At 38.6% G+C, this 12,099-nt stretch overlaps 1 long non-coding RNA gene across 1 annotated transcript; it reads left to right on the top strand.

Moving 5' to 3' along the window:
* Positions 1-3,187: 3,187 nt before the first annotated feature.
* On the top strand, positions 3,188-6,122 carry LOC115518213. The gene is made up of 3 exons (XR_004343856.1): positions 3,188-3,795; positions 3,930-4,006; positions 5,391-6,122. It is a non-coding gene; the product is annotated as an uncharacterized LOC115518213 (long non-coding RNA).
* The last annotated feature ends 5,977 nt before the right edge of the window (positions 6,123-12,099 follow it).

The raw sequence follows: 12,099 nt of genomic DNA, 5'->3' as shown, positions 1-12,099 counted from the left end.
ATTTACTCACTCTATCTTGCTGTAATTTACCAGACAACAGGTTAGATTCAGAACCCATACCCAGCCATCACTCAAAACCCAACACAGGGTGCCCGGGTGGTGCAGCTGGTTAAGCGACTGACTCCTGATCTTGGCTCAGGTCATGATCTCACAGTTCATGGGTTCAAGCTTCCCATCAGTCTCAGTGTTGATGGCAAGGAATCTGCCTGGGTTTCCTTTGCCCCTCCCCTGCTTGTGCTCTCTTTTTCTCTCTCTCAAAATAAATAAACTTAAAATTAAAAAAAAAAACACATCAGTTATAGGGGTGCCTGGGTGGTTCAGTCGGTTAAGCGTCCGACTTTGGCTCAGGTCATGATCTCACGGTTCATGAGTTCGAGCCCCACCTTGGGCTCTGTGCTGACAGCTCAGAGCCTGGAGCCTGCTTTGGATTCTGTGTCTTCCTCTCTCTCTGCTCCTCCCCCGCTCATGCCCTGTCTCTCTCTCTCCTTCAAAAATAAAAACGTGAAAAAAAAACCCATCAGTTATTGATTAAGCGTAAAAATACCTAAGTATCCAAACCACTAATGAGCCAATGTTGAATCAGTCTACCCCAACCCAATATACTACAATGCAGTGAGATGCATTTTCTTTAAGAAAAACTAAGCGGTGTTTAGTAGTGAGAATAAATTCTACTTTGAAAAAACAAAGATGCACATAAATACTAATTGCACACTAATCACACTAAACACTATGTGCACACTAAACACTAAACACTAATGCACAGAAGGGACTAATTAACGGAGTTTCATTTCTCTAAGAGTACCAGTCTGGCGGGTCTGAATTGGCTAGGTAGCCCTGATGCATGAGATAATTCAAAGAATAAGTTTCCTTCCACGCAGAACTCCACCATCTCCTCTCAACCTGTTCTGGGAGAGAATAAATAAATTCTCTCTGGGAGTGAATAAATAAATCATCTTGTGTGATTAATTAACTTACTTCTTACCCACATAAAGTAGTCACGCTTGAGAGAACTGAGAAAATCATCCTTCGAATATATATATATATATATTTTTAGTGAATTCTCTAGAAACCATGATTAGAAAGCCTGCCCTAATGCATTGTTCTTGTCTGCATGGTCAAAGCTGGCTCATTGCCATGTTCGTGGTCCGGCCCGGAGGAAAGGGAAACAAGGAAGTACAGGACAAGTAATTTCCTTTCAGGACAACAAGGTCAAAATTGTGTTTGTTCTTTCAGTCAGGTATTGTTAAGAACTCAATCATATGGCCACCCTTAAGGATTAAGAATACCAGAAAATGGGGCCTCTACCAAAGTGGGCAAGTGTTAGGAAGAAAGGAAGAATGGATTTTGAGATACAACAGTCTACCACAGGAGGATTGGGGTGAGGCGGTTGGCTTATCCACTGTGGGAAGTCTCCCATTTGGAAGAAACCTTTACCTGTGATGATCTCAAATGGACTCTACTCACAACTTTCTTGGCTTTTTCTCTGATCTTATCCTTTTAACTCAGCCCGGTAGTCATGTCCTAGAATAACAGTTTTGCTTTATTACAAACCCTATTATAGTTCTTTCTTTCCAGTTTTATTGAGATACAATTGACTATATAAACTTGAGTACAGCATAATGCTTTGACTTACGTGTATTGTGAAACGATTACCACAAAAAGTTCAATTAACATCCATTAACTCATATAGATACAAAGAACAGGAAAAAAATGTTTTTTTTTTTCCTTTGGGGAACTCTTAGAATTTACTCTTTGAACGACTTTCGCATATACCATACAGCAATATTAACTATAGTCATCATGTTGTACATTATATCCCTAATACTTTTTATCTTATAACTGGAAGTATCTTTTGACCAGCTTCATCCGATCCCCTCTACCCCCACCACTAACCTCTGGCAACCACAAATCTGACATCTTTTTCTATATCTTTCTATATCTTTTTTACATCTGATCTCTCTCTCGCTCTTTCGGATTCCACATATAAGTGAGATCATACAGTATCTATCTTCCTCTGTCTGATGTATTTCACTTAACATAGTGCTCTCAAGATTCATTCATATTGTCATAAAAAGAGTTCCTTCTGTTTCATAGCTGAAGAGTATTCTATGATGTGTGTCTATATATATGTGTATATATACATTTTTTTATTTACCTATTTATCCCTCGATGGACACGTAGGTTGTTTCCATGTCTTGGCTATTGTAAATCACCCTGTAGTAAACGTGGGGGGTACAGATATCTTTTCAAGTTAATGTTTTCATTTTCTTCAGATAAATGTCTAGATGTGGAATTGCTGGATCATAGGGTCGTTTTATTTCTAATTTTTCCAAGAACCTCCATACTGTTGCCATGGTAAATTGGCTGCACTGATTTACATTCCCATCAACAGTGCACAAAGACTCCCTTTTCTCCACAACCCCACTAGCATTTGTTATCTCTTGTCTTTTTAATGACAGCCATTTGGGTAGACATGAGGTGATACTGGGCTTTGGATTTGCATTTCCCTGGTGAGGAGCAACGTGGAGCACTTTTTCATGTTCCTGTTGGCCACTCATGTATCATTTTTGGAAGAATGTCTATTCAGGTCCTTTGCCCATTTTAAATGGGATTATTTATTTTTACTTGAGTTGTAATTGTTCTTTATATACTTTGGATATTAACTTCTTTATCAGGTATATTATTTGCAAATATGTTTTCCCATTCCTTAGGTTGTCTTTTCATTTTCAGCATTTCTTTTTGCTGTGCAGAAGCTTTTTACTTTGATGTAGTCCATTTTTTATTTTGTAACTTGCATGCTAGGTGTCATTTTCCAAAAAATAATTGCCAAGACACATGTCAAGCAGTTTTTCTCCCATGTTTTCTTATAGGAGTTTTATGGTTTCTGGGCTTCTCATTTTCTTTTTCTTTTCTTTTCTTTCTTTCTTTCTTTCTTTCTTTCGGTTTCATATCTCACATTTAAGTCTTTAGCCCATTTTTTTAAATATTTATTTTTGAGAGAGAGAGAGAGAGAGAGCAAGCAGGGGAGGGGCAGAGACAGAGGGAGACACAGAATCAGAAGCGGGCTCCAGGCTCTGAGCTGTCAGCACAGAGCCCAATGCGGGGCTCGAACTCACGACCTGGAGATCACGACCTGAGCTGAAGTTGGACACTTAACCAACTGAGCCACCCAGGTATGCCTATCTTTAGCCCATTTTGAGTTAATATTTCTCTCTTCAGACAAGTTTAAAAATCCCACTGATTTGGAATAGATTTGGGAAGATAAGCTAACTGGCAGTTTCCAGGAACTGAGTTGCTATTCAACGTCATAATATTTATCACCATTTTACTGACTGATGTTGATGGTTAGTGATCTCTCCCAACTAGAATAAAAGCTTCATGAAGGCAGAGATTATCGTTTCATTGTTGTCAATGCTCACTGCTGATGCTCAGCACAAGGTTTTGATAATAACTGATGGTTATACGGTACTTACTATGTGCTTTGTAACTAGGATGACTATGTAATTCATATTCCGAACCGTGACGCTTTTTAGATCAAATGGAAGGCCCTATTAATAATTATGCCAAGACAATAGGAATAATCAAGAATGTCCTGGGCAAAGTAGGACTCACAGTTACTCTGCGTGTTACTGCTCTACACCAACTATATGCGTGTTTTACGGATATTTCGTTTGCTCCACATTACAGCACTTGAGGGGATTACTGTTCTCCCTGTCTTACAGATGAGATCCGTACAGTTGTTATCCCCATTTTACAAATGAGGAAGCCGTGACTTAGAAAGACTAACTAATTTAGGTAAGACCGCACCACTAAAGCCAGGGTTTGAACCCAGGCAGTCTGGCCTCAGTGCTCATGATCACGTATTAACTTGCAAAATATTTGTGGCTTAACGAATGAACTGGCTACACTCTCTTCCATATCCTTTGTAGTTTCAAGTTCTCTCCATCAGGACACGCTGAAGAGAGATGAGCCCGTCTTTTTTCCCCATAACGAAGCATGTAACTCGGTGAGTCCAAATGAGAGAAAAACCCGGGAGCAATTTGAAACTCAGTGTGAGCTGGTGTATGCATGGTGGCTTCACATATGAATTCATATGCAGGAAATATATTCTGGCTCTGGAAAAAGGAAAACAGATACAAATTACTTGAAAAAAATTTTATTTTTACTGTGTAATGTGTTCTGTTAATTTGTTGCATAACGGTTTAATTCCACCGAGTAGAATTCTTTCCAATTGAATCTCAGGTCTATTCTATGCGATACATTTCTCTTTTTTTAAGTTTATTTATTTATTTTTGAGGAACAGAGTGCATGAGCAGGGGAGGGGCAAAGATACAGGGAGAGAGAGAGAATACCAAGCTGACAGCACGGAGCCTCAAGCAGGACTCGAACTCATGAACCATGAGATCATGACCTGAGTCACCCAGGTGCCCCAATTCTATGTGATACATTTCTTTTTTTTTAATGTTTATTTATTTTTGAGAGAGAGAGAGAGAGAGAGAGAGCGAGCAAGCAGGGGGAGGGGAAGAGAGAGGAAGACACAGAATCCGAAGCAGGCTCCAGGCTCTGAGCTGTCAGCACAGAGCCCGATGCGGGGCTCGAACTCACGAACCGTGATATCACGTTTCCGAGCTGAAGTTGGGCGCTTAACTGACTGAGCCACCCAGGCACCCCTATGTGATACATTTCTAAGAGTAGGTACAATGTTTATTTCAGGTAAATAACTGATGTGGGAAGACATGAGAGTGAGGTAAAGTAAGGAAATCTATTCTTATTTTTCCAGTTTGGGGGCTGAACATAATCATTGTTATAAAATTATTAGTACTGATTTTCTGAAGAAAATTTCCTTCAAAACTGTTTAATTTTGTTTCTCAGCCTATGTCCAAATCTCCGAGATGAAAATATTAATATCCACATTCACAGCATTGTTTTTGCTTGTTTGTTTTTGCTGGCCAATATACAAAATTATGTTGGCCTTGGATCATCAGAAAACATAAAACTGGCTCAGAAGAAAGTACAAAACTCTAATGTTTAATACCCCCTTTCATCGAGAGACCACAAACTTTAATTTTCGAACGTTTTTATTTGAATCATATTTTCACTTTTTCTAGAGCTCGGAAAGCACATAGTAACACATAATGGGCAACAGTTTTAGTCAGTTTTACTCATCTAGGGATCTTAGAGGAAAAGTTAAAAAAATAAAGGGAATTTTCTTTTTTTGGGGGGGGTATACAATTTCTTTATTCGTTCACAGATAATTATAGGCTCTAACCAGGGTCTTTGCTAGGCACGAGGATGAGGTACTAGGAATGACTAGGAACATACAAGATGCAGGGGGGAACTGCATTCCTTCTGGAGGCTCTAAGAGAGAATTCACTCTTTGCCTTTTGCAGCTTCTGGAAGCTGCCTGTATTCCTTGGCTTATAAGCCCTAAAGGGAATTTTCAATATCGTTCCCACTAAAGAGGAAGAACATGGTGAATTTTGGAAAGTCCATGAACCTTGGAGCCAGACCCTGCATTTAGGCTATGTAATCTCACTTGGTTTTCTCATTAAAGGTCTCTTTCTTCACTTATGAAAATGATGATGAAAAGCTTGCCATGACCCTAGCTGAGCGAGGAACATTAATACCACCAGTGATAGACATCAGCGTTAAGTTCTCCTTGATATGGTGCACTGAGAAGTACATTACCTCTGCAGCATCCCTCCTAACCGTGCATAGCCTCGATCTCATAGTGAGAAATCACCGGAGAAGCCCACCCTTAACTGATGGGCACCCTTCAAAAAATGTCAGAGTCATAAAGACAAAGAAGAACTGAGGAATCGTTCCAGGTTGGAAGAAAGTAAGGAGAGAGGACAAAACGAAATCCAGTGCGCAATCCTGGATTGGATCCTTGGGCAGAGAAACAGTGGAAAAACGGGTGAAATTCGAACAAGCTTTGAATTTAGTTAATAGTATTAGACCAATATTAGGATGTACCATCATTTCTTTTGATAAATATCTGATGGTTCTGTAAGATATTAACATAAACAGAAGTTGGGTAAAGGGTATACAGGGACTCTGTTCTGTTTTTGCAATTTATAAAAAAAAAAAAAGTCTAAAGGTATCTTTTTAAAAAGCCTATCTTGAAGACTTTTAGAATAAAATGTTCTGGGAAATCTGTAGTTTGATTTTTATTTTTACTGCTCTTAATTGAGCTCAGTTTGTTACATTAGTGAGCCTGCAAAGCTTTCTTGTTTACGGTAACTTATCAGAGTTACTTTTTCTTCTTTTTAACTTTCCTAATTTATTCAGCCTCTTGGGCCAGGCAATAACCCAAAGTGCCAGGGGCCTTGGTTTTGTTGATAATTCAACAGAGGGTACAGTTTCACAGCTCAGAACTCTTCTGAAGTCTCAGGCTTAATGAGGACATTAACCTGCCCCTGGAGGTTTGCACGATTCCAAACATATTTTTCACCTATTGCCTTGGTACTAATTGGAGGTAGGTGTGGGACCAGAGGCCATTAATTTCTCAAGGACCAAGGACCATAATTTCTGGTTGAGAGTGAAAGAGAACAGAGAGCAGTGCTAATGAATGGACTCCAGCTTCTCATCAGAACAATGAAAACAAGAACCCTTTAGAAGATGCTATCTTTGGCATCAGATTTCCACATGGCAATGGGAGATGTGCTCAGTACAATTACGAAGTTGTTAAACTTTGTTACAGCAACGCCTGCCTCCTGTCATTTTTCTGCTCCTTCTTACCTGATGCTTTGCCTCATACCCTCAACCATATCGTGCCCATTCTTTGCTAGAGATCCCCTAGTGCTTCTGATTGATCACTGCAGTTAAGATACATTTGTTGTAGCTGAATCAGATCTGTCCTCCCTGCCTAATTCTGCCTCCATAACTTCATGTGGCCTTGTGAGAAATTAACAAGGACTTCCTTTTGTATTTTCTGCCATTGCACCTTAGAGAGGTCTTTAAGACCCAAAGAAGGGGCTCCTGGGTGGTGCAGTCGGTTAAGCGTCCGACTTCAGCCAGGTCACGATCTCACGGTCTGTGAGTTCGAGCCCCGCGTCAGGCTCTGGGCTGATGGCTCGGAGCCTGGAGCCTGTTTCCGATTCTGTGTCTCCCTCTCTCTCTGCCCCTCCCCCGTTCATGCTCTGTCTCTGTCTGTCCCAAAAAATAAATAAAAACGTTGAAAGAAAAAAAAAAATTTTAAAAAAGACCCAAAGAAATGATTAAATGTTGAATGTAATTTCCTCTGACATGTTGATTGAGGCAGAAAGTTTTCTAAAGGCGATTTTTATCAGGAATGTAAGAGCTGGGATGTCACAGATTTATGATGCTTGTCTATGTCATTGATCACTTGAAGATTAGCCTGATTTTCCACTTGTTGAGAGGACACTACACCCTTCCAAATGGTTAGTCCAATGAATATGAACTTAGATTCTGATCTTACCTAATTTATAATGATTCAAGATCCAAGGATTTTATTTTAAGTGTTAACTCAGCCCAGATATTTCTAATGTATATTTTTTACTGCTTAAATAATGCAGGTCCAGATACTTTAAAAGAAATTATCTGGTAAGTAATGAGAACGCATACAGTTTTGCTGATAGTTTCTTGCCTTTTCCAACTCTTACAAATCTGAATGCCAACTACTCAAAAAATTAGAATTTTAGATAAATAATACATATTTTTTGCTAATCTGCTTCAATCCCATCATTTTACAAGTAAATAAACAGAAAGAACAAGTAATTTACCTAAAAACATGATTCGCTTGTGTTCTAAATAGAACTGGAATCTAGACTAATAGGTGGCCAGATGTTCTTTCCACCATAGGTTATTGTTTTTAATTTTTATTTAAAAAGTTTTAACATCTTTCTTGAGGTATAAATTGATATGCAAAGAATTGCATATATTTAATGTGTACAATTTGATGAGTCTGGGCATATGCAAACACGCATGATGCCATTACCACAATCAATAGACATGCCCCACACCTCCCAAGTTCCTGTGTGTGTGTGTGTGTGTGTGTGTGTGTGAAGCACATTTAACATAGGTCTGCCCTCTTGACAAATTTTGGCGTGTACAGGACTGTATAGTTAGCTATACTGTATTTCTTGTACAGCAGATGTCCAGAATTTATTTATGTAGTATAACTAAAACTTGACACCCATCAAACAACAATTCCCCATTTCTTTTACTCCGTAGCCCCTGGCCACCACTATTGTATTCTTTGCTTCGATGAGTTTGACTATTTTAGATACCTCGGATAAGTTGAATCATGCAGTATTTGTCCTTCTGCAATTGGCTTAAGTCACATAGTATAATGTCTTCTAGGCTTATCAATGTGGTCACAAGTGGCAGGATTGACCTTTTTTAAAAAATTTGTAATAACCGTATTTAAACTGACATATTAAAATATAAAATTATATTAAAGTTTAGTGCAATAAGAAGAGAACTTTGCACATTCCTTCCATTTGACATTTTGTAAGAGTATACTATATATATATATACTATATATATGTACACACTATATATATATGATATAATGTATATATAAAATGTATATATGTAGTGTGTATATATATAGTGTGTATATATAGTGTGTATATATGTATAGTGTATACATATATATACACACATATATATATATATCATAAAGGCTGTTTCTCTGTAGTATAGCATGGACTGCAGATGTAGAAAGTTATAGAATTTCATTAATTATCCTAATACTTTAAAACACCATTTTCTACCAAACACATCCTAGAGCTTTAACTGACAATTTATACTAACCAAACTTAATTGTCAAGTTAGCACCCTAGGTTTAAAAACTTGGAGAATGTATATAAAGATTTTTTTAAATGTTTTTTAATGTTTATTTATTTTTGAGGGAATGAGAGACAGAGCACGAGTGGGGAAGGAGCAGAGAGAGAGGGAGACACAGAATCTGAAACAGGCTCCAGGCTCTGAGCTATCAGCACAGAACCCGACGCGGGATTTGAACCCACAAACCGTGAGATCATGACCTGACCCAAAGCCGGACGCCCAACCGACTGAGCCACCCAGGCGCCCCTGTATATAAAGATCTTTTAAGTGTAAACACAATGGTAAAATTGATCACAATTTCATAAAAATATTAAGTATCTTATTGCTTATGTGTTTAGGCATACTGCCTTCATCCAAAAAGGTTTGTTTTGTTTTGGTTTGGTTTCAGGAGTAGTCTTTAGTGATCATCACTTGCATATAATACCTAGTGCTCATCCCAACAACTGCCCTCCTTCATGCCCATCACACATTTAGCCCATTCCCCCCCCCCCACCTGCCCCCATCCAGCAACCCTCAGTTTGTTCTCTGCATTTAAAAGTCTCTTATGGCTTGCCTCCCTCTGTTTTTCTCTTGTTTTATTTTCAAAGAAAAAAAAATAGAAGGAAAACTTCCAAATTCACCTTATGAGACCAGCATTACCTTGATTCCAAAACCAGGCAAAGACTCCACTAAAAAGGAGAATTACAGACCAATTTCCCTGTTGAACACGGATGCAAAAATTTTCCACAAGATACTAGCAAGTCAAATCCAACAAGAATTATTAACCACGGTCAAGTGGGATTTATTCCTGAGCTGCAGGGGTGGTTCAGTATTTGCAAATCAATCAATGTGATGCACTACATTAATAAAAGAAAGGATAAGCACCACATCATCCTCTCAATACATGCAGAAAAAGCATTTGTCAAAATATAGCATCCCTTCTTGGTAAAAATCCTCAAGAGAGTAGGGATAGAATGAACATAGCTCAACATCATAAAGGCCACATATGAAAGACCCACAGCTAATATCATCCTCAATGGGGAAACACTGGGAGCTTTCCCCCTAAGGTAAGAAACACTACAGGGATGTTCACTCTCACCACGGTTGTTCAACATAGTACTGGAAGTCCTAGCCTCAGCAATCAGACAATGAAACAAAATAAAACGCATACAAATCAGCAAGGAACAAATCAAACTTTCACTCTTCGTAGACGACATGATACTCTATGTGGAAAACCCAAAAGACTCCACCAAAAAACTGCTAGAACTGTTACATGAGTTCAACAAAGTTGCAGGATATAAAATGAATGTACAGAAATCGGTCGCATGTCTATACACCAATAACGAAGGGGCAGAAAGTGAAATCAAGGAATCAATTCCATTTGCAATTGCACAACAAACCATAAGATAACTAGGAATAAATCTAACCAAAGAGGTAAAATATCTGTACGTTGAAAACTATAGAACGCTTATGAAAGAGATCGAAGACACACAAAAAAGGAAAAACATTCCATGCTCATGGATTAGAAAAATAAATATCGTTAAGATACTACCCAAAGCAGTCTATGCATTTAATGCAATCCCTATCAAAATATCACCAACATTCTACACAGAGCTAGAATGAATAATTCTAACATTTGTATGGGACCAAAAAAGTCCTTGAATAGCCAAAGTAATGTAAAAGAAAAGCAAAACTGGAGGCATCACAATTCCAGACCGTAAGCTGTATTACAAAGCTGTAGTCATCAAAACAGTATGGTCCTGGCACAAGAACAGACACATAGGTCAATGGAACAGACTAGAGAACAGAGAAATGGACTCACAAACATATAGCCAACTAATCTTGACAAAGCAGAAAAAATATCTAATGGAAAAAAGACGGTCTTTGCAGCACATGGTGTTCTGAAAACTGAACGGCGACATGCAGAAGAATGAACCTGGACCATTTTTTACACCATACACAAAAATAAATTCAAAATGGATGAAACCACCAAAATCCCATAGGAGAAAATAGGCAACAACCTCTTTGACCTCAGCCACAGCAACTTTTTATAGACATGTCTCCGGAGGCAAGAGAAACAAAAGCAAACATGAACTATTGGGACCTCATCAAGATTAAAAGCTTCTGTGCAGTGAAGGAAACAGTCAGCAAAACTAAAAGGCAACTGACAGAATGGGAGAAGATATTTGCAAATGACACATCTGCTAAACGCTTAATCTCCAAAATCTATAAAGAACTTACCAAACTCAACACCCAAAAACCAAAAAATTCAGTGGAGAAATGGGAGGAAGACATGAATAGACACTTTTCCAAAGAAGACAGTAAGATGGCAAACAGACACATGAAAAGATGCTAAACATCACTCATCATCAGGGAAATACAAATCAAAGCCACAATGAGACGCCACCTCAAACCTGTCAGAATGGCCAAAAATTAACAACAGATGTTGGCAAGGATGCGGAGAAAGGGGAACACTTTTCCACTGTTGGTGGAAATGCAAACTGGTGCAGCCATTCTGGAAAGCAGTGTGGAGGTTCCTCAAAAAATTGAAAATAGAACTACCCTATGAACCAGCAATTTCTCTACTAGGTATTTATCCCAACGTTACAAAAATGCTGATTTGAAGGGGAACATGCACCCCAACCTTTATAGCAGTGCTATCAACAATAGCTAGGTTATGGAAAGAGCCCAAATGTCTATCCACTGATGAACGGATAAAGAAGATGTGGTATATATGTACAATGGAATATTATTCAGCAATCGAAAAGAATAAAATCTTGCCATTTGCAACAATGTGGATGGAACTAGAGTGTATTACAATAAGCTAAATAAGTCAGTCAGAGAAAGACAAATAGGATATGATTTCCCTTATATGTGGAATTTAAGAGGCAAAACAGATGAACATAGGGGAAGGGAAGGATTTACTTCTTTTTTTTTTTTTTTTTTAGATTTATTTATTTTTGTTAGAGAGAGACAGCACAAGTGGGGTTGGGGAAGAGAGAGAAGGAGACACAGAATCCGAAGCAGACTCCAGGCTCTGAGCTGTCAGCACAGAGCCCGATGCAGGGCTCAAACTCACAAACCGCGAGATCATGACCCTAGCCAAAGTCAATGCTCAACCAACTGAGCCACCCAGGCGCCCCAGGATTTACTTCTTTTTTAAGGCTGAATTCCATTGTGCGTATATCTCACATCTCACACTTTCTTTAGTCATTCATCCATTGATGAACACCTGGGTTCTTTCCATATATTGACTATTGTGAATAATGCTGCTACGAGTATGGGGGTCCAGATATCTTTAAGATC

The sequence above is a fragment of the Lynx canadensis genome, chromosome B4 (genome assembly GCF_007474595.2).
Source record: "Lynx canadensis isolate LIC74 chromosome B4, mLynCan4.pri.v2, whole genome shotgun sequence".
NCBI lineage: Eukaryota > Metazoa > Chordata > Mammalia > Carnivora > Felidae > Lynx > Lynx canadensis.
The sequence above is the reverse complement of the archived record's forward strand: the minus strand, read 5'-3'. Positions and strand labels throughout refer to the sequence as shown.